Source organism: Macaca fascicularis, chromosome 6 (assembly GCF_037993035.2).
Source record: "Macaca fascicularis isolate 582-1 chromosome 6, T2T-MFA8v1.1".
Lineage (NCBI taxonomy): Eukaryota > Metazoa > Chordata > Mammalia > Primates > Cercopithecidae > Macaca > Macaca fascicularis.
Genome location: NC_088380.1, coordinates 167591223 through 167615002, shown reverse-complemented (window position 1 = coordinate 167615002; position 23780 = coordinate 167591223). Strand labels below are relative to the sequence as shown.

At 36.4% G+C, this 23780-nt stretch overlaps 1 protein-coding gene across 1 annotated transcript in view; it reads left to right on the top strand.

Annotated features, from left to right (window-relative positions):
• The first annotated feature begins 973 nt into the window (after positions 1-973).
• The window catches only part of ATP10B (ATPase phospholipid transporting 10B (putative)), a 273772-nt gene continuing 250965 nt past the window's right edge, over positions 974-23780 (top strand). Inside the window, exon 1 of the mRNA XM_005558441.4 lies at positions 974-1173. The gene's annotated coding sequence lies outside the window, so the exon portion shown is untranslated. The remainder of the gene's footprint in view (positions 1174-23780) is intronic.

The window sequence follows — 23780 nt, the reverse complement described above, 5'->3', positions numbered from 1 at the left end:
GGTGTGGGTGTTTCTTCTCGTCAAGTGTTTCCTATGTCCATGTTTCTTCTTGGTAGTCTGATAAGATCTCTAGGTACATATAAAGTTCACAGTTACTCTCACAACCAACCAAAATCTTAGGTAAAGATTTTCATGAAGTTAGATAGTATGTTCACTTCTTTCCAACACCTTTTATTCTTAAGTTTGGTAATATTTCTTTTTTACTACCCTTAAAATCAACTTATTGCTCATTCTACTGTCTCTTTTATTTATGGATCCATCAATAATTATCCATCAATACAGCAACTTGCTCATGACATTTATGCCAATTAGTTGAGTCATAGGTAACTTAATAAAAGGATTATACATGAAAATCTCATTTTAGGGTATGAATCGAAGCCATCAATAAGTCCGTTAATAATTCTGATTTTCTGTATGTTTGCACCATTCACATAATCTGCAACTCTAATATATTGGTCCCACTTTCCTTATTTTGTATAATCAAACAGTAATCAATAAAAACTATGACTACTGCAAAATGAGACTTCTGAAGCTTTGAGGGCAAATTCATCATCAGCATGCATATATAGAAGTCACCGCAGAGAGTCTAGTCTGTCTTTCTTAAGTGCCCTTGAAACCAAGCAACTGAATTATATTTCAGGCCCCCAAAGGGAGCTACAAGGTTATAATTGTCTCACACTTAATTACATGCATTACCAAAGGTAGATGGACAAAGTCATTTTGTACCATACGTAGAGAACAAAAATCACTATGAATTTTGATATTGCTAGCTCATTGATTCACAGAAAGTAGAAATTTATGCAAGAGCCATGTCTAACAATGTAAATGTTCAGCCAAGTCGAAGAACACTGCCTTCACTGTTCTGGGACTCAGCCTCACATTCACAGACTCACCATTCTTCTCTTTCACTCTTGGGCCTAGTGAGGCAGCTTATTTTTCCTTTTTCTTTCATTGGTCACAGTTATTTATTTTCAGTGTGTCATCTTCTCTAAGTTTCTGAGGGAGTGTTAGCTTGAGGCCTTGCCTTGACATAATCAGATATAATCAGAAAAATGAAAAATTCCATAGGAAAGAGAACTATTTTAGCCAAGGTGTGCGAGAGAAATACCAACACTTTCAAGGACTGTTTTCTTTTACTGGAGCCTGCTCAATAGGGACGTCAGCTTTGCTGGGGTAAGTAAAAGCATCCTGGCCTTACCTACATAATGGGGGAGTAATTGCCTCTTAGAATCAAGTCTGAGTTCTGAATTAGGCCCAGGATATAACTACTTTTCTTTACACTGCATTTGAAATTTCATTTGGCTTACTGGGTGCAAGATCCACATTTCTTTTCTAACAGAATGTTTTATTTTTTGTCAATTGATTTCATTATGATAAGCTGATGGCAAATGCTACTTCCTTACTCAACAGGGCTTGCAGCCTAAATGTGCCTGAATACATTTTATGATAAATAATATATCTTGCTATCCTGCATTCATCCAGCGCAGCCTGAGGAAGCAGATGGGGTTACAGCCTTCTCCTCAAAGCAGACAGAAACTACAGCTTTGAGGAAGAGAATGAGATCATTACATGGCTTCCCGATTTCATCTTGATAAACTCTGAAGCTGCCATATTGCAGTAGTTTTCCACTATAGGTGGGAAGTTTGACTTTCCTTTGAGTTCAAAGGAGAAAACTGGTGCTTAAAGAAAAATGTGTTCGCTCCCTAAGTATGAGTTACTCCTTCCAGGAAAAAAAAAGCCCCATGCATGCAGGTCTATGATGAATACATTTAGGGCAGTCCTGTGGCCTGCTATTAAGGCTGGAGTGACACTATGCCTAACCCTAAGGTGAAAAGTAATGTTAAAAATAAAAATTATACTGAGCTTCTAGTTATTGTGCCTATGGGAGTGCATGCATGCATCTGGTGAAACTTGGTTTTTCTCTGAATTTGCCAGGCAATTCTGGCCAAGGTAGGCAGAGGAGAATCTGAAAACTGTGGAGAGGAGCTTGACCTCCAAAAGCCAATATGGCACTCTGCTACTCCTCTACTCCCTTCTTCCACAGTTTCTTCTCTGTTTCCAGATCTTGCAAATGTACAGTCAAGAGTGCTTGGAGTATTATTCCATTAACAGATGTACTGTTACATTAAGCCATTAATCATGCAAATCACAGATGTTATTTTCTTTCTAGATGTTACTATAATTACTCTTAATAACACCTACTGAGTTCGTCATTTCATCCATTGATGACTTTTTAAAAATTTCTTGGATAATTCATTTCTTACAGTCTATTTATATGGATTAAAGGGTTCAGGATCTCTCAGGTTTTCACTATGTATTTTTTTAAAGAGTATAGCAGTATAACATCACATATGAGTAGATTAATAGGCTCTTGAGAGACTGAAGGTTGAAACCCACATGCTGACTTTACAATTAAATCATACTCCTCTCGTGCTAAAAGATGAGCTTTATCTTTTGAAGCCTACAATGCTGGTAAGTCCAGTGAAGGAGGCTACCTTTCGAATGAATGGAGCTTTGAGGAACGGAATGGAGCTTAGTCCAGCTGCGTAGTTTACAGATGATAAAACTAGGAACTAGAGAAATGAAGTCTGAATTCCTGAGACAAAAGAACACCAGAGTCCAAGGTTCATGGCTCTCAATTCAGTGTTGCTGCTTCTTGTTTTATTTTGCAACAGACTCTCGCTCTGTCATCCAGGCTGGAGTGCAGTGGTGCCATCTCAGCTCAATGCAACCTCTGCCTCCTGGATTCAAGCGATTTTCTTGTCTCAGCCTCCCAAGTAGCTAGGATTACAGGCATGCACCACCATGCCTGACTAATTTTTGGTTTTTTTGTTTTGTTTTGTTTTTTGTTTGTTTGTTTTTAGTAGAGATGGAGTTTCACCATGTTGGCCAGGCTGGTCACGAACTCCTGACCTCAGGTGATCCTTGGCCTCCCAAAGTGCTGGGATTACAAGCATGAGCCACCGCACCTGGCCCAGTGTTGCTTCTACTGCCACGTTCATTCTTCAAACAGCTTCTGCCACGTCAGACAGGAATGAAAATTTCTTTTGTGACTCAAAAGTAAACTAAACCAGTTGGATTCCTGAGACTCATTCTACCCATTTACTCACTCTCCTTAAAGTAAAATTTAGCCAGGCATTCTTAAATTTTGCTTTGAACCTAGGGAGCTCTAGCTTTTCTGCCGATTAAATATCACTGATTTCTCATTTTCTGGTGGCATCGTTTTACAATTCTTTTGACTACAAAGTTGCAGCTTTTGGAGTCTTTTCTTTTCATTTTTTATAAAATACACTTTTATTAAGAGATGAAGTTGGGTAGTCAGAATAGAAGTGAGTGTGGTTTAGCAGAAAAAAAAAACATGGGCTTTGGAATAAAACTTGCATATGAATTCCAGTTCTACTTCCTATAATTGTGTAGCCTTGGCAAGTTACTTTGCCTGTCAAATGCTCACATTAAAAGAGAGTGTGTGTGTGTGTGAGTGTGTGTGTGTGTGTGTAATTACCTAGTACAATTCAATAACTGGCCCACAGAAGGCACTTAATAATTACTAGTTACTAAGAGAACTGGATGAGAAAGAATATTAATGGATATGGCATTTTTTGTTTATGTTAAGTACTGTCTTAAACGTCTGGAGAAAAGAAGGAGAATCTCATTTTCTGCTTTCGGTATTAGTGATCACTGACTGCTGTTGCCAATGCAGGGAGCCTTGCAGATAGTTAGCAGCCTGAAAACAACCTGTATTATTTGAGAGGAGGTACTTTTGTCTCTTAGCTAAAGTTTTTGCAGGTCGCTCTGGTTTGGTGCAGTATCAATCTGAACTCATTAAATTGAAGTGACACAGGAACACAAGAATACATTGTTTCTTTGCCTCATCTGCTTAATTAAAAATTCCAGATCCCTCCACTCACAAGATTGATGGTGAAATCTTCACACACGTGCCACCGTATGTTCTCTACTTCCTCTTCCCCAAGTACAACCTAAGGCAGTGCATTCCAAATGTGCTTCCTGGGCTAGCTGTATCAAAATTACTCAGGAACTATTAGAAGGGCAAAACCTCAGGCCCTGCCACAGACACTTTGAGTCAGAAACTCGGGATGACTCAGAAATCTGTTTTAAACAGGCCTCTAGGCGATTCTGATGGAGTTCCAGAACCATGACCTGGACAACCCAGTTACTATATGTTATGTAGCGCAGTTACTATATGTACTGCAGTGTTTCTCAAAGTGAAGAACAGGAACCAAGATAGAAGCAAAAATGATCTTAGGTAGGACAAAGATGACTTTAGGTGACACTCACATATTATATCAAATATATATATCATATAGATCAAATGCGATCTATAAGGTAGATCACATAGTAAAAGTTTTCCCTCTCTCTTTCCATCGTTAAGTCTCATTTTGGTGTGACTAGACCTTTAATACCTCTCTACCCATTACTAATCTGCCATTTCAACAAAGAGAGCTGGATACAATTTTGAGGTCATTAGGTAGCAGCAGGGTCCAGCTAAAACTCAGCAATAGTTCTCTTCTCCTTTAGCATGCTATTTAAATGGTAATAAACTTTTTATAAATGTTTAATTAATCAAAAAAGTTAAAATACAGTTGACACATGGATTAGCAAAATTATGTCAGTCATATGGCGGTGAATGTATTTAGAGAAATGCTGGTATGCTAAAAAGAACCTCGTTGCATAAATGCTTTAATTTCATTTGTGCCATTTATTAGCTGTGGTACTTTTCTTAGCTGTGCTACTTTTCTTAGCTGTGCTACTTTTCTAAGCCTCAATTTTCTCATCTATCAAATGGGAGTGATATTAACATCATAGAAATGGTATAAGAACTTAAGAATGGAATATGCCTCCTGTAACCCTCAGAACATAGTAGGAACTTGCTGCATTCTTATACTCTCAAATCTCACTTTGAAGTCAGGTTTCTGTGTGGCCTTCTCAATAGCATTTCTGTTAGGGCTTCAGATTCTTCATTTGTAATGTGACAGTAAAGAAGACTTGAAGATCTGGAAGGTTCCTTCCAGCTCTTAACTAATATGTATTTCCACATGTGTATTGTATGTGTGTATGTTTACATATAGCGTAAATTCTGTATATAAGTATGACTTAGGCATAAATAGTTTTGTTCCCCAGGCATAAACCTTGAGTGTGCAGGGATAATATTGAAAATAGATGACTGTGTTGGAAAAATAAAAAATCAAATTGTGAGAAATGTGGGCGCTGGTGTACATATCAGAGCTCAAAGGTAATTTCATTGTATTTTATCATCATCTGTCAAACTTAAAGTATTACCGACACTAGAAAATAGATTTTTGCAGAGGTTTCTGAGGACAATGGTTTCCATGAGCTGGTGTAAATATATTCAGAGAGACTTGTTCCTACTTAATAACCCGCGTTTTTTCCTTCTGAATTGCTGATGCATTCACTTATAGCATTTGAAAGGCAGTTTGTCCTTTGCTGTCAAGTGAACTTGACAGAATAATAAGAAATCCTGAAAAATTCAATCAAATCTTGTTGCTTCTCAAAGGAATTTCTCGACTACTTATTCTGTTTAAGGAGAAAAAGAGAAGACGGCATTTCTGCGGTCTTGTGTAAGACATTAACCAAATTTAATGGTACAGGTTCTCATTAGCAGGTGCCACATGGAGTTTTCCCTCTCAGTAATCCAGGGGACAGTTCCAACTGAGGTTTGGGGGTTCTTTGGGGAGTAGCAGCAATACATAAGGGGTCACTACAAGACTGTACTATTATAAAATCAGAAGCTGTTATCATCAGCTTATTTATTGCTTACAACATTTTTGTGAATCTGGAGACCTAAAAACAAGGAGAAACGGTGAAACTTGCTTCTCTTCCCTAGACAATAAAATAGCTTGCATTGTCTTTTACATAACTGACTGTTATAGAATCCCAGAAGCTAGATACACTCAAATATTGGCAATTCTGATGAAATGCCCCAGGAATTATTAGACTTGATTTAGCAGGCACTGAACTGAAAATTAGTATGTAAGACAGAGAAAATGTGCTTGCAATCATGCGGACAACAGCTCAAATTACTCTCTTTGAGCTCCAGTCTCCTTATCTATAAACTGAGGATAAAATGTTTCTACCTCACAAGATTGTCCTGAGAATTAATCAAAGAGGTAATGTTGGAAGTAGCCAGAATATCTAACATTAACTGAGCACTTACTATCTGCCAGGTGCTATTTCAAGGGCTTCAACCGCATGGGATCATTTAAGCCTCAATAAATCTTTGAGATAGTTACCATTATTAGCTCCACGTTGTGGATGTAGGAACTTATACCAGAGAAAATGTAATTAACTTGCCAGCCACAATGTGGCAGGAAGAGACAGAGCCAACATAGGAACCCAAAAAGTCTGCCTGCAGATGCTCCTCCTTTAAGGCTTAAAACACTTGACATTGTTATCAGCATTCATATGAGTTGAACCACGTGAAATTACAAATACTTGACCATTTTTTGACATAAAAGTAGCAATTTTGTGTGGTGGTACCTAATAAGCACTGGATATGTATTAGTAGTAGCTACAGTTGCTACTACTGCTAATAGTAGCAATCATAATATTGATTTTATCCCAGACCCTCACTCATTAAGGAATACAGGTAATATTATAGAGTAAAAACTACTAGCTTGGCGATCAGAAGCTGGGTGAACTCTAGGTCTCAGTTCTCCCATTTGTATAATAATGGGATTGATCTTTTCCAGTTTTAATTGTCAATGGCAGAACCTTAAAAACGACCTATGAGGGAGAACCAGATATTTCTGTCCAATCTATCTTGGACCAATATCTAGTTCTGTCATGAATGACTGGTATATAGTTCATGTCATATACAACTCACCATGTGAGTTTGACGATACCCAAACTGGTACCTAGCCTGCTCAACACGGCAAGTTTACTGAGCACATGCTTGGATATTGTACTAGAATCAAATTTAGCGCTCATTTCTAAACACCTGCTTTCAATGCCTGTATTTAACTTGCTACAATAAAATAATACACAGTTTGTGGACTGACACTAGTTTATGCACTACCCTTTCAGTAGCATTGGAACTCTGTGATATACATAAATTCTTAAAGGAAATATGTGTGTGTCTGTGTTCCCTTCTTGTAGAAATGTATTCTCTTTGGAGATTAGAAATGAGTATCCACAAAGCAAAAGAATATTTTTAGAAGAAAGACCACAGATGGACCATAAAAACAATATTACTTGGGGCATTCATATAAGATAGAGAAAAGAAATCAGTGTGTACCAAATGTTGTTAGTACATGTATTTTTTAAAATGTTTTTTATTTAAACAATATTTAATGGTCTTTCATGTCGTATTTGAAGCACTAGAGAATTAGAGATAAATGAGACATGGTCACCATCCACTCATAGCTCACAGTCTAGCCAGAGACCCCCGAATGTTAGCACACAATTGTAGAATAGTGGCCAATGCTCCGAAGGAAGATGTATTTAATTTGGCTTGGGTATCACCGGGGGCTCTACACTTTCAGGTGTGATTTCTTACATTTTGTTGTTTAGAATGGTTTTATTTTTTTTTAATCCTTTTTATTCATTTATAACACATAATATGAACTAACCTTAAGTGCACAGCTTGATGAACTATAACAAAGTGAACACAACCATGTAGCCACCACTCGATCAAGAAATAAAATGCTACCAGCTTTCGAGAAGGTCCTGGTGTGCCTCTTCCCAGTCACCACCCTGTCCGTTTTCACAAATGTAACTACATTCCTAATTTCCAACCAATAACTAAGTTTTCCTGTTCTTAAAACCTATTAATGGAATCACACTGATATATTCCTTGGTGGCTGGCTCTTTTGCTTAATGTCATGTCCACAGTCATGGTTCCCAAACTGCGTGCTAAAGCATCCCAAGATACCACGATGTGCTCATAAGGAGAGAGCAGGATATTTTTTAAATTTTAGAGTCACATAGTGATAAGTGACAACTTTCAGACACTGAATGAAATAATAGCTCATGGTAGTTCAGTTTCAATATTAGATTGTGCTACATTTCTTTTGATGTTATATCTTTTAACACCAGATTTTCAAGAGTATCTGTGATTAAAAGCCAGTACTCACAAAAGTCAATATGAAACAAATGAGGGTAGCTAAATCCAATCTGATTCCAATATTCAAGAAGCTTTGGTATGCCCAACAGGCACACAAATCCTATTAGTAATTTCTTGTGGTTATTTAAGAATGTAAAATATCAGTTTTTCTTTCAATTTATGTGTATTTTTAACATGACTGCTAAGTTATTAAGACATAAGTATTGGCCAGTGGCAGTGTCTCACGCCTGTAATCCCAGCATTTTGGGAGGCCAAGGTGGGCTGATCCCTTGAAGCCAGGAGTTCAAGACCAGCCTGGCCAAATAGCAAAATCCCATCTCTACTAAAAATATAAAAATTATCAGGACATGGTGGTGCACGCCTGTAATCCCAACTACTCAGGATGCTGAGGCAGGAGAATCACTTGAACCCGGGAAGTGGACATTACAGTGAGCCCATATGGAGCCACTGCACTCCAGCCTGGGTGACAGACCAAGCCCTTTCTCACAACAAAGTATTTATTAAGTTATTGGGACCTTACAACTTAATAATCAGAACTATTATGTATTTCTTTTGGTGTGGTGGCACCTGTGAAAACATTCCGGAGACACTAAGGGAGCTAAGAAAGTTTGAGAAATCTCGTTATGAGATTCATTTTTGTTGCCTCATGCAATAGTCATTTGCTAATTTTCATTTGTGTGTCGTTTTCTATCATGTGAGTACACCACAACTTATTTATATGTTCTACTCTTGATGGAAATTTGGATTGTTTCCAGGTTGGGGCAGTTATGAAGAATGCTCCTATGAACAGTTTTGGGCATATCTTTTAGCACATGTGTGTATATATATATATATATTTCTATTGGATATATATTTAGGAGTGGAGTTGCTGGGCCTTAATACTGCTAAACAGTTTTCTAAAGTGATTATTGCAATTTACATTCCCACCACGGTTGTTGGAGAGTATCAGTTCTACTCAAAATAACACTTAATATTTGGAGTTATTTTAATACTAGTAAGTGCAGACATATACAGATTTTTGTACTTTGTAAAGCTTAATTCAATTTTAGGGGTTCTACTTCAGAAAATAATACTAAACAAATTTAAAGTGAGCAATTATTGAAAATGAGAAAATAAATTACAGAAAAGCATAAAATTTTAAAGCTAAAAAAAAACCCAAATATTACAAAATGAAAAAAACTTGAGAAAAATAATATGAATTCACTGCCCATCACATGCCTGCAATATTTTGTTCCTATGTCCTTTGCTGGACATTCTTGAATTGTCCCTTCATATGGAAATAATTTTGCATTCTCACTTTTTATAGCAAAACAGATTAGTCTTTGTTATAGTATGTTCGATCAAAACTTTTTAAATATAGTTTAGAAAAGTTTCTTTAAGTTCACAATTTGTCAAATTTGGGGAAATTTCTATCGGATTTTTTTTAATGAACTGCAAATTTTCAGTTCATTTTAAGTTGTACAGTAAGCTTAAATGCTCTTTGAATTGGCAACACTCAACAGCTTTTTTTTTTTTTTTTTTTTTTTTCCAGTGCTCTGGTCATGGTAGCTTATGTGTTTAGTTAGATACTCCTCTTTGTTTTGTGTTGACATCTAAATCAACTCGGCAGGCAATAGGGTGTACCTAGAAGACATTTCTATCCTTGGAAACCTGGCAATTAATTACTCAAGTACTTAGTAAGGCAATTAAGTACTCAAGGGTGACCACAAACTACGTAAAAATATTTCACTAAACTGAAACTAAATGTGTCCCCAACTCACTTTAACCCTTACTAGTTCCCACATATACACATAGCTGCTTCTATTGAAGTGATTATATGACTTATCTCCTCTTTTTTTCTAAACCTCTTTATGTTGAAATATATTAGTTGCTTTTCTAACATGAAGCCAGCCTTGCATTCCTGGAATGTATGCCACCTGGTCATTATGTATTAGCCTTTTTATCAATCTCTGGATTTGTCTGGAAATATTGGGTTTAGGATTGTTGCTTTTATGTTTATAAAAGATTGACCTATAACATACATTTGGATTTTTCTTTCATTTTGTTTAAGGTGTTCATCTGCTTTTGATATCAATGCTCGGCTGGCCTCAAAAAATAAATTGGGAAATGCTTTCTATTTTTATATTTTCTGAAACAATTTGTATAAGATTGATGGTACTCCTTAGCTCTTGGAAGAAATTACCAGCAAAGCCACATGGGCCCTGATTTTTTTTTGGAGAGGGTAGGGGGGAATGTTTTAAATAATAAATTCAATTGCTTTAATAAATATAGGACAATTCAGATTTTCTGTTTCTTCTTATAAAAAAGGAGGTTTTATTTTTCTAGGACTGTATCCTAGAAGAATTATTATCTAATTTTTAAATTTATTGATACAAATGTGCTCATAATATCTTCAAATGGTATTATTTTTAAATGTAAGTTGGATTTTTAAAATTCCTTAAGGTTCCCTTCATTCATTGGTTATTGGTTATTTGTTTCTTCTCGTTTTTTCAGTTTTATCAGTTTTGTTAGCTTTTTCATAGTACCAAATTGGGGATTTTAAAAATTCTTTCCACTATATTTTTTTATTTTATTGCCCTTCTTCCATTTACATTTGTTGGGTTTCATTCATTCTTTTTTTATTTTTATCTTTTTGTAAAATATACTTAAACAATTGGTTTTTAGACTTTCTTCTTTTCTAATATAGGCATATAAGGCTATTGTTTCCCCGATCATAGCTTTAGGTGCATCCCATACATTTTAATATGCCATATATTCATTATTATGTAATTTAAGATATTTTAGAAACTTCCATTTTGATTTATTCTTTGGTCCATGGGTTATTTAGAAGTTATTGCTTGGTTTTCAAACTTAGAGGAAAATGATTTTTAGTTATCCTTTGGTTACTTATTTCTAGCTTATATCTATTATGGTCTAAAAACATGTTGTCTACGGTTTCAACTCTTTGAAATTTTTTGAGGCTTGCTTTATGGCTAGCCTGTGGCCTATTTTAATAAACGTTTCATGAGCACTTGAAATCCTATGTAGGCTGGGTATGATGGCTCACGCCTGTAATCCCAGCCTTTTGCGAGGCTGAGGTAGGTGGATCACCTGAGGTCGGGAGTTCGAGACCAGCCTGGCCTACTTGGTGAAACCCATTTCCACTAAAAATACTGGGCGTGGTGGCACACGCCTGTAATCCCAACTACTCAGGAGGCTGAGGCAGTAGAATCCCTGGCACCCAAGAGGCAGAGGCTGCAGTGAACTGGGAGCTTGCCACTGCACTCCAGCCTAAGTGACAGAGCAAGACTTCTTATAAATAAATAAATAGAAATCATATGTAAAACTAAGAGTATACAGTCAAATACCCTGTATTAATTGGGTTAGTTACTTCTTCCTCTCCCCTTTAATGGAGTTATGTTATTTATTTGAAATATAGTTGGGTTTATTTGTTTTCAGTTTTGTGTTTTTATCCTTCCCGTCCTTGTTAATTTAATTTTTTTATTGAATGCAGAGAACATTAACCTACATCTAAATATCAAAACTATACAAAAAGATATGCTCAGAAAAGTGTCACTGCCTCCTGTATTTCTTCTGCTTCATTCCCCTACCTCACACAGGAGACAATGTTGTTCTTGTCATTGACTTCCTGGGTGTCTCTTTGTAAAGATAAGGTAAGTAGATATACACATATTCTCTTCTCCTTCTTTTTATACAAGGTAACATGTAGGTTCCTTTGCAATGTGCTCTTTTTTTCACCTAACAATGTATCCCAGAGGTCACTCTACATCAGTTCGTAGAGATCTTCCTCATTCTTTGTTTACAACTGCATTGTATTCCATTGAATGTATGGGGTTATAGTTTAATCAATCAGTCTCCTATGCTTAGACGTTTTGGTAGTTTCCTACAGATATTACTTCAATGAGTAGCTTCACGCATATATATGTTTGTTTTGCTGGGGATGTGTCTTCAGGATAAATTCCTAGAACTGGGCTGCAAGGTGAAAGACAGATGCACGTATAGTTTTATTAACTGATGCCAAATCTCCCTCAGTAAGGATTTTGTATTCCGACCAATCTGCATGCCTACCAGTAATGCATGTTTTCCATAGCCTTGTGAACAAAATATATCATCAAGCTTTGAATTTTTTTGCCCATCTAAGTGGGAAATAGTATCTCAGTGAATTTTAACTTGCATTTATCTTAATGTGAATTAACTTTAATAGCTTTTCATATGTTCAAGGCCCATGTTTATATTATTTTATAAATTGTCTCTCTTTTTCTTTTGTTCATTTTGCTATAGAATGGTTATTTTTCCTTCTTTTCCAGTTTGTCATTTGTCTTTTGACTTTGCTTCTGGTATTTTTGCCATATGTCGTCAGTTTATCAATCTTTTATCACATCTGGACTTTTTAGTATCAGCTAAAAACTTTTTCATTAACGTAGAATATAGAGGAACTCACTCATATTTTCGTTCAGTAAAGTTACATTATTTTACATTTAGAATTCTGATCCATTTAAAGTATTTTCCTGTATATGACATGAAGGAAGGGATCTATTTTTTTTTTATTTGTGAAAAAATGGTTATCCAGTTGCCCAACATCATTTATTTAAAAGACTATCTTTTCCTTAGTGATCTGAGATACAACCTTTTTAATATACTAGATTTCTATAGATTTCTACTCCATTGTTCTGTTTGTATCCTCATGAGTCACTACCACACTATTTTAATTATAGTCTTTCACAGTGTTAACATCAATAGGACTAGACCCCCTTCATAGCTCTTCCTAGTCACTGTTTTTCTACCTCTTCTTATGTAGTTATTTTTCCATATGAACTTTGGTCCCAATATATCTAACTTGATAAGAAAGCTTGTCAATATTTTCTTGGGCGAATCTATAAATTAACATAATTAACAGATATTAAAATAATGAAAAATGAGATCTTCATTATGTTGAGACATCCTAAACAAGAGCAAGGGCCATCTTTCCACTTGCTCAAATGTGCTTTTGCATCTTTCAGAGGTATTTATAGATTCTTCATATACATTTGAACATATCTTCTTATGCTTGCTCCTATTTTTGTTGCCATTGTAAATAAAATTTTCTTATTATGTATTTTATCTATTATCTCTGTACATGAATGCTATTGAGTTTTGTTATAGCTTCATTCTGGAATATGGCTTTTAGCATTATAAAATGTCTTTTGTCTCCTGTTATGCTGTTTTCTACTTTGTCCAATATGAGGATTCCAGTTCCTACTTTCTTATTGTTTTCATTTGCCTGCTAAACAGTCAAATGCTTTTGTCCATTCCTTTAGCCTTTTTAAAAACTGCTATATTTTAGATATGTATTTTATATACAACATAGAGTTGAAATTTCATGGGTCAATTTGAGAATCTTTTTAATAGTTGAGTTAAATTCATTTGTGTTTATTGATATGACTGTCAAGCTTCTCATCTTGTGTTGTAATTACTATAAGCACTATATTTACTGTGTTTTTTCTATCTGATGTTCCTTTGCTTTTCCTTTTCCCTTTGGCTATTATGAAGTTTTTGTGCTTCTGTTTTAGTGTTTAGGTTTGTACCTCTATAGTACCCTTGACTTTTTTGGTCTTACTTAAGCTTGTAAAGCTTTCAATGGCTCCCCCTTCTCGTAACAAAATCCAATATCTGCGCTTTGGCCCATAAGACATTTCATAACATGGTTTTTTGACTACATATCTGAAGAGGTTTTTTCTACCACTCTGCACTTAATCACTGAATTCCAGCAACTGAACTTTCTTTGTCATCCTCAAATATATTTTCATCTGAAGGCCTTCGCACTTGAGTTTTCTCCTTCAGAATATCCTTCTTCCTTCCATAAAATTTTTACACAATTCAATATCTCATTTCATTCAGGTTGTATTAGTAAGTTTTTTGCATTACTATAAAGGAATACCTGAGACTAGGTAATCTATAAAGAAAAGAGGGTTCATTGATGTATGGTTCTGCAGGCTGTACAAGCATGGCACCAACATCGGCTTGGCTTCTGGTGGGACCTTAGGAAGCTTACAGTTATGGTGGAAGGCAAAGCAGGAGCTGGCACTTCACGTGGCAACAGTGGGAGCAAGAGAGGGAGAAGAGGGAGGTCCCATACTCTTTTAAATAACCAGATATCATGTTAACTGAGAACTCACTTGTCACCAAGAGGATGGTACTAAACCACTCATGAGGGATCCACCCCCATGATCCAATCACCTTCCACCAGGTCCCACCTCCAACACTGGGAATCACATTTCAATATGTGAATTGGAGGGACAAATGTCCAAATGACATCACAGGTCTTGGCCTTCATTTCATCATCAAAAATGTCCCTAACCCCCTTATTTAAAAGATTACTCCCCATCATTCTCTGGTGTCTAGCATGATGCTTGACTTTTTTTCCTCGAAGTATGTGCATTGCTAACCATTATTCATTAAAATCACAGGTAGATTCTGAAGGCCAAAGAAAAATCTTTGAATGGGTCCTTTCAACTAAAAATATATTTTCCATGGTTTTTTAACATCATTAAAATACCGGTCCAGCTAAAATTATAAAACTTCAAACTGTGGCTTAAGTATTTTGAGGCTCTCAAATAGATAACAGAAGTGAAAGGGGATTTGGCACTCAAGATGCAAGTGGTTGGCCCTGCCTGATAATCAGACGACAGGCCTGTCTGTGAAAGTTTTTCTCTAGACTCTTTCCACATCACAATTTGAAAGTTGATCTACACATTTTTCTAATGGTGTACATGGGCTGTTTTCTTATGTTCCCTGGCCTCCTTTAACAGGAATCTAGGATAAACGTACATTCTGAACCCATGAGTAAAACGTGTATGATGTGAGGAACCTACAGAATGGAAGTCTAGCACCAGCTGTCCCATGTAATTTTCCAGCTTCATGCTACATGAAGCAGAGAAGAGAAGGCACCATGAATTGAGGAAGTATAGTTCAGTAACCTGGGGCTTTCAGATTTTTGCCAGATGAAAAGACAACTGGAGCTGGCTTCTAAGTACTGGCATAATCTTGTAATTCTGGCAAAAGTTTATGAGTAAGAGATTGCCTAATCCCAAATGATGCCCACAATGTGTAACTACGTTACAGAATCCTGATGTCAAAGAATTTACTTCCAATAAATTTGCTCAAACTTCTATGAGATATAAAATACCTTTATAAACAGTAATTGTTATTGTGTCTCGGTGAGCTAATAACAAGTATAGGCATATCTCCAGGGCAAGAATGGGATGGAGAATGGATCATGGGGAAATAACTTTAAAATGGTCTCCAGGGCTAAAGCAGATGGTAGTATATTTGAAAAATGCAGGAGAATAAATTATAGCTATTTACATTTCTGCTCTGAAGGCAATGCCTGTGTTTTCTGTAGGATGACTTCTTTGCAAAGGATTATTAACTTGAGAGATAACTACAACAAATGATATTTTAATGACTAGTATAGTATTAAAAATGTGTTTCTTTTGTTGTGATTTTACTGAAAAAAAAAATCATATTTTGGTAGAGAGACCTTAATTATATTTTAAAAGCTCTGCTGAGTCTTTCTCATGAAAGAAAATGGTAACACATTTTAGGAGGAAAAATACTAACATGCATTTCCATTTCTGGATATATTTCAGAAATTATTCATTTCAACAAATATTTAACAAGGTCCTGTTATGGTCATGGCATGGAACTATGCCAGGTACTAAGAGGAATAAAATACACCCCTTGACCTCAAGGCATTTTTGATTTTGTAAAGAATATTCCAAAAGCTAATTTTTCTGTATTATATAAGATATAGTAACAATATGTAGATGACCCACCCCACTCACATTTATAGTAGCTGATTTTTTAATATCTGTTTTTAAGACCTTTCTAGTCGGAAAAGAAAAAAACACCATAAACTCTTTCTGATAATAACCGAACAACTTGTAGTGTTGGATAAATGTAATCAGCAATGCTGAGAAAACATGATGGACTGACTGATGAGGTGGAAAGACTTTGATTGCCTGAATATGTGATAAGACCGTGTATGTATATGCCTAGAAGCCAAAGAATGATTTTCGCAAAGGGTTGTCATAATACAAAACCCTTAAGAAAAGGGAAAGTGAGACATCGGGAAAAAAATACATTTTCGGCTTGATCAAGGGAATATTTGATCGCTCTAGGAGGAGAATCTATTGACATAATCTCACAGTTCAGGGGAAAGCTGCGAGGAATTGTGACACTATGGAATATAAGGAAAAAATGGATAGAGACTGGGTATGAAGGGGGAGGCTCCTTGAAGGAAGTGGTTTTTAATCTCAGCTTTGAAGGTTATGCACGGGTAGAATATGTGGAAAAAAATGATTGAGTCAGAGGTACCAGAGTGAACAAATATATGAAGCCCTGAACTTGCTGGTAAACTTGTGGAGAAAAATAATTTATCTGCCTTGTTGGTAAAAGCTAAGGAAGCAAAGATAGTTTGCAAGTAGTTCACAGAAGGTGTTATTCAGTAAGCAGTGAAGAGAATGTAGGGTGTGAAGAATAATGCAATGAGACTAGAGTTTTAGAAAGATAACTTTGAAAGGGCAATGTAAATGACGAGGAGAATATGTGTGACAGTCATTCACAGCAAAGATAACTTTATCTCATTTAGTCCTCTGCAATAACTAGCATATTGATAAGCAGACATTTCACAAATATTTCAATTCAGTCAGCACTAGGCTACAGCATGTGTGCCACATTCAAGCATCTGTGGAGGCTAAAAAAATGAAAAAACTTAAAATTTTTTCAATGAGTAATGAATTTACAGAGTTTTGGAGGTCATCCAAGGTTTAGTTGCCCAACTGTCATTTTCTGTGTGTAAATTTAAGGGGTACAAGTGCAATTTTGTTACATGGATATATTTCATAGTGATGAAGTCCTGGCTTTTAGTGTATCCAAATAATATACATTGTACTCATTAAATAATCTCTCATCATCTATCTCCCTCCCTCCCCTCCTCATTCTTTCGAGTCTAATGTCTATCATTCCACACTCTATGTCCATCCGAACACATTATTTAGCTTCCACCTGTAAGTGAGAATATGTGGTATTTGAGTTTCTGTTTCTGAGTTGCTTCACTTCATTTTGAAATGGTTTGCATCCCACTCCCAAGGATATCAGCAGTCAGGACCAAGTTTGAAGAAGGGGCCATACAAAAGATTACAAATTTTATTAAATAAACAAGCTAGGAATCCAGAATAATTTAATCAAATTGGATGTGACTACCAACCAGAGGGCGATCAGAAAACCCCATGAAGGACCTACTGTTTTTGGATATTTCCAACACATGAAGAAAAATCTTTACCTAGAAGCCACACATTCTAAAACATGCCTAACTTGACTCATAGACATTATACAAACATGTGGAGTATAAACAATAGCCGCTTGACAGGGATTTTGAAATCAGGAAAAGGAAAAGTCTCTTTGGTTGAAAATGATGTGGTAGTATTTATCCTCACAATGCTGTGTGTGCCCCAAACCTGCCTTTATCTTGAACCCCTGAGGGGAGAGAGAAGCTGAATTCAAGCCAGTGGGTCAAGATCCAAAAGCAGCACATGAGCTTATTCCCAAGGCAGGTGGGAGGTCCCAGAGAACAACATGCTCTATAAAACCTTGGGCAGCAGATAGAGATGACCATATGCTCCTCTTTCCATTTCTACTTGTCATTTTCTACTCCCCTCTCCCCTGTAGGTGACTGGAAAGCAAAAGATAAACATTCTTCTGACAACAGCAAAACACCACAAGCTATATATCTCGGCTTGTTCTTCCACAAGCACAGTCCATTTCTGAGCCAGTGTTTGGAATTTGAACTGACAACTCAACCCAACAATTTTGCTGCATTGTCTCTCAATCTCAAGTGTTGGGGTTTTTTTTTGTGAGTGTGTGTGTGTGTGTGTGTGTGTGTGTGTGTGTGTGTGTGTGTGTGTTCTTTTTTTTTTGGTCACATCTTAGTCCAGGGTGTGAGAAACAGAGCTCTTACAGATTTTTTTTAATCTTGCTGAGGAATTATCTCTGTTTCAGCACCACAACATTTCTTTTGGACATTCTCCCACTGAGCATGTGTTCAGAGGAACTTCAGCCTCATCAGTAATCTATATCTCAGCTGTCACTACTTTTCCAGAAAAACCTGAATTCTCAGTTTCAATGGAACACACAAAATAAGTTCTCATAAGACTAAGGTGGTATAGATGGCAAATGTTGCAAGCATAAACATCTGGTCAAGGGGTGCTCTAGATGCATACAGGCTAAGTTCGCTCTGGACAACACCTTTAGGAGAATTGAAGATACCAAGGTCTTACAGATCCTCAGTCCTCAAGGAAAAAGCGTATCATGTTAATTAGTCCATACTTGGGCTAGAAATCTATAGGGGAAGAAACATATACCCCGAGGAGTGTAACCAAAAAGTTTCTCAGCCTGATGAGAATTTACATGTGAGTGTCTGAAAGCACATTGTGAACCAAGAGAAGCGTTGTCACTTGAGCCCCTAGTTAAAGTTTTATTTCCTTAACTTTTAAGCATGGTTCTCCCTATTGGGCCATCTGTACATTTCAGTTTTATCTATATTTATCTCCATCAATAGCATTTCATAAAGAATTTTGCCCTGAAAAAGGCACATCCTTTTGTACAGATCCATCAATGATATATTTAAAATCAACCTTTATTGATATCTGCCTCATGCAGCCCAAGACTGAACTTCATCACCCTAGACAGCATGTTCATTACCCTAGGGGCATAAGAATCAGATGTTGTGCCCTATTAGAAGCACTGTTGGTTTGGTCCCTATTTTATTTTTATTTTATTTTATTTTATTTTATTTTATTTTACTTTACTTTAGGGACAGGGTCTCGCTATGTCATCCAGGCTGGAGTGCAGTGGCATGATCTCGGCTTATTGCAACCTCCACCTCCCAGGTTCAAGCAATTCTCGTGCCTCAGCCTCCCAAGTAGCTAGGATTACAGGCTTGCACCACCACACCTGGCTAACTTTCTGTATTTTTAGTAGAAATGGGGTTTTGACATGTTGGCCAAGTTGGTCTCAAACTCCTGGCCTCAAGTGATCCACCCACCTCAGCCTCCCAAAGTACTGGAATTATAGGCATGAGCCACCATAAGCAGCCGTTCGGTCATGATTTTAACAACCAGGAGTCTATTAGATGATTCATGTTGTATGACTGCCCGCAAGTATGGTAGAACTATTGCCAGGAAACCACAGGGCATCCATATATTGATAACAAAGTTTTTCCATAAAGTTGAGGTTTCCCTCTAAAGTATTTAAATTGTAATTTAACTATTTTGCATGAAAACATTTGGAAATATGTTTTTAAAGTCATTTTTAAGATTTAAAACACGTCTTCTCACTGCCAAATGTAATTGATTAAAAAAAATCACACAAAGTAAAAATATGGTTCTGTCTTATAATAAGGTTTCATTTCTCAGCTAAATTTCTCCATCTGTTTATAAATTGTCCACTTCCTCCACTCGATCCTTTCACATATTGTAATCATAGTTATTTTATAATATTTGTCTTCTAATTCTAGCATCTGCACTTGTACGATTGACTATTTTTTCACTTGATTATGAACCAACTTTTCCTGCTCCTTTGTCTGTCTCATAATTTTTGGTTGTATGCCGGACATTCTGTGGGAAGATAAAATGGGATGAAATAAATATTAACTCCTTGAAAAGAGCATATCCCTTTCTATTCAGACAGCTGAGGTGGAAAGTTGAGTCAATCTAATCATCTAATCTATAACTGAGCTGAATCTGAGATTTGCTGCAGCTCTTGTTAAATTCACTTCACCACTGTCATCAAACAATTTGAAGGCAGCATTAGGGCTTTACCTTCATTGGGGCTTAGAACCTAATTATTACTGATAGTTTCAAGGTTCCCCTATATTCTACAACCCAGCTTTCAACTGTCCAAGTTGTAGGAGATTTCTCTTGCTCTTTATTCTTGTAGCACAACCATAAACTTTTGAGGTAATATATTTTCTTTCTGCTCTCTAGTCCTGTAAACAGTTTTCTATGCCTTGTTAAATCTCTCCATCATACTAGCCTGCCACCAGCCTTCTGGAGACTGATGCTTTATATTTAGTAAAGGTTCCGTGCTCCTCAGAGAAATCGCTCTCAGATTCCCCGCCCTACTCCAGAGTTTGGCACATTAACACTATACACTTGGCACACGTGCTGTGGAAAGGGTTGGAGGGTGACTGCAGACTTACTTCGGGCTAAATTTGCCCAGGATTCTAATATGTCATGCCAGCCCATGCCTGGCCATAAAAGATTGATAAAAATTGGGCTTGTTTCTCCTTACCGCCATCTATGGCAGGTTTTGTTCTTCTTGTGCCATGCCCTCGGTGATGATACAGTTGTGGCAGTGTTCTCTCTGAGTAGCTCCTCTCTCTCTGTTTATCATAGTTAGGTATCTTTGTGTCATCAGGAAGATGAGGGTTTTTTAAGAGTATAATCGTGCAGCTTATTTAGCTTTATCTCTTTGACAAGTGGGAGCAAAGGTATCTTACAGCAGTCTACGTTCTAGAAAAACAAGCTATACAGTCAAAATTGAAAACCTGTCTCCTTCTTCTCCAGATGCATCCATTCACACACCCTTATTCATTTGTTTCGGTGTGGGCATATGTGTGTAAATTTTAAATACCTTGCTATATACTCTCTCTACAACTTAACACTTTTTCTCCATAATGTGTTGAGGGCATTTTTCCCTATTAATACATATAGAACTACCTTATTCTTTTGAACATTTGTATAGTGTTTCATTATATTGGTTGGGCCATCATTTATCCAGGCAATTTCTTAATGATGGATGTTTAGTTATTAAATACTTAATACTACAAATATTGTAGTCATGAACAATCTTACAAAGGTAGCCAGAGTTTTATGAGTATTTCTTTTTTTTTTTTTTTCTTGTGACAAGCCCAGCGTGATTTATTACTTTCAAGTAAATTAAGCTGTTGATAGATGAATAATCTTCAGGAAAGGAAAAAACAGATCATTCTCTTTTTTCTCATCAGCATTTTAATGTAATACATTTAAAATACAATGCATCACATAGCTAGAAAGGGAAAGGGGAACTTATGAAAAATAGCTTGATGACTAACTCTAAGGCTGAATTCCTAAAAGTAAAATAGCCAGTTTGAAGGTGTTGGCTTATTTTAAAAGATGATAATAAATGCAATGTGACCTCATAGTGCTCTGTGGCGTTATTACGATTATCATTGCTATACTGCTTGGATGTTCTGACTACTTGTTAATAAATGATGGGCTATTTGACCCCTTGAACAAAGGCCTAAGACCAGAGAAGCAAAGTAGGTTTTGTGGAATACAGCTTCCATTATTGTTCTATAAAAGGATTCTGTGTTCCAGTTAGATTGGGAATTCCAGTATACTTTACTCACCTACTTTTGTTTTTAGTGATAGAGACTCTGGGAAGCCATAAAGAAAAGTGAGCAATTTAATTTTATTCAACCCAGTGTTTTCCACACATCTTGATTAAGGAACTCTTTCATTGCCTATTACCTCTGGACATCCTATAGAAAGAAAACAGTTTGGTAGATGCCACTGTAAACAAGTTTGTTCGTTTAAAAATATGTATGTTTCTATTTCTTCAGTCTCTTCCCTGGTAATGAGGTATTTAGCACTTTTCACAATGAATTGTCTTTTCTTCTTATCTGCTATTCCAGAAGGGCGTTTTGCTTAGAGATGGGGTAAGTTCATGCTTGTTAGAATTGTTTACAAATCAGAAATAAGCAGACTTTAAAAGGAAGCCTGAGATGTTACCTCATAAGTCAATAATTAGAGCTTTTAGTGCCTGAGCGCTGTTGAACCTACTTGACCTTCCCAAAATTCTTCTCATGTTTCAAGATTTTCATCTATATTTTCCCACGAATGAACTATTATGTACTTGGCAATCTCCTAAAATCCTAACTTAGGAAAGTCTCCTGCTTAAAGTTTAAGTAGGGGTAATGTGCTCTGCCAGAAGAGGAAACTAGGAAAGTTCATTGATCATATTCATCATAAGGTATCAGAAGAGATCTGTGCAGTTAAATAAGGAAAACTCTATGCTAGGCAGAGTCACCATTAATTAAGAACTTACCAAATGCCAGCCACTGTGCTAAGAAGTTTATCTGAATCACCTCATTTACTAGGCTCAACAACAAACTAAGAAATACTATTATCTCCATTGAATGAATAAAGAACTTTGGGCTGTGTGAATCTGAAAGAAAAAAAACTTGTTGAAAGTGACAGGGCAATAAGCTTGCCTAATTTCAAAGTCTGTCTTTAACCACTACATTATGTCCACTGTGTGTGTGTGTGTGTGTGTGTGTGTGTGTGTGTGTGTGTGTGTGTGAGGGTGTGAGGGGGAGAGAGAGAGATTGAGATGAGGGAGAGAAAGATTGAGAAGAAGGAGAGAAAGATTGAGAAGAGGCAGGCAGAAACACACAGAATTCGAATAAAATTAACCAAAGTTATTGTTTGGAGATGTCAGATTAACTAAAATAAGAGTCTGAGGTTGAAGGCCAGCACAAGCTCAGGTAAATTTTGCACTTGTCAGTGATGCTTCTAGATTCCATTATATTTGCCGTCTTCATTTCTTCTCTAGAGCTTCCAGTGACATAGTTGTCAAATATGCAATAAAAATCTACTCTACAGATAAAGGAACTATCAAAATCTCTGAACTTAAAAAAAAAATCCAGAGTTTCATACATAAAAATTTGGCTCAATTTCTAATGAACAGATGACATGAAATCAACAGTGTTTTCTCTGTGGATAGCCAATCAATACAAGTAAAAAGAAAGGCTCAAATCAATCTACAGCTGGATGCACACTTGAAAAAACAAAGCATAGGTTTTTAAGGCTCAAAAAATATCTTAAACCTATTTCATCTGGTGTCATAATTACAATTCGCTGTATTCAGAAAACATGTATTTATTCAGCACACATGTATTGAACATTTCACTTCCAAGGCAAAATATCAACTGTCACAATGCCTACACAAACATACAGTGATTTAAAACATTAAGAAGTGAATTGCTCAAGTGCATTTGGGAAGGGTTTTAAAAATGGAACATTAAAGAAAATATGCAATTTGATTCAACATACATGAATCAATAAATGTGATTCACCACATAAACAGAATTAGAAGCAAAAACCACATAATCACCTCAATAGATGCAGAGAAAGCTTTTGATAAAATCCAACATCCCTTCCTGATAAAAGCCCTCAATAGAGTAGGCATAGAAGGAACATACCTCAAGAGCCATCTATAAAATCCACAGTCAACATCATACCGAACAGGCAAAATCTGGAAACATTCCCCTTTAGAACTGGAACAAGACAAGGATGCCCACTCCCACCACTCCTATTCAACAGAGTACTGGAAGTCCTAGTCAGAGCAATCAGCAAGAGAAAGAAAAGGCATCCAAATAGGAAAGGAAGAAGTCAAACTATCTCTATTTGCTGACGATATTATTCCATACTTAGAAAACCCTAAGGACTCCACCAGAAGGCAACTAGAACTGATAAATGAGTTTAACAAGGTTGCAGGATATGAAATCAACATACAAAAATCAGTAGTGTTTCTATACATTAATAGTATCCAGGCTGAGAGTCAAATAAAGAATGTGAATGCATTCAAAATACCACAA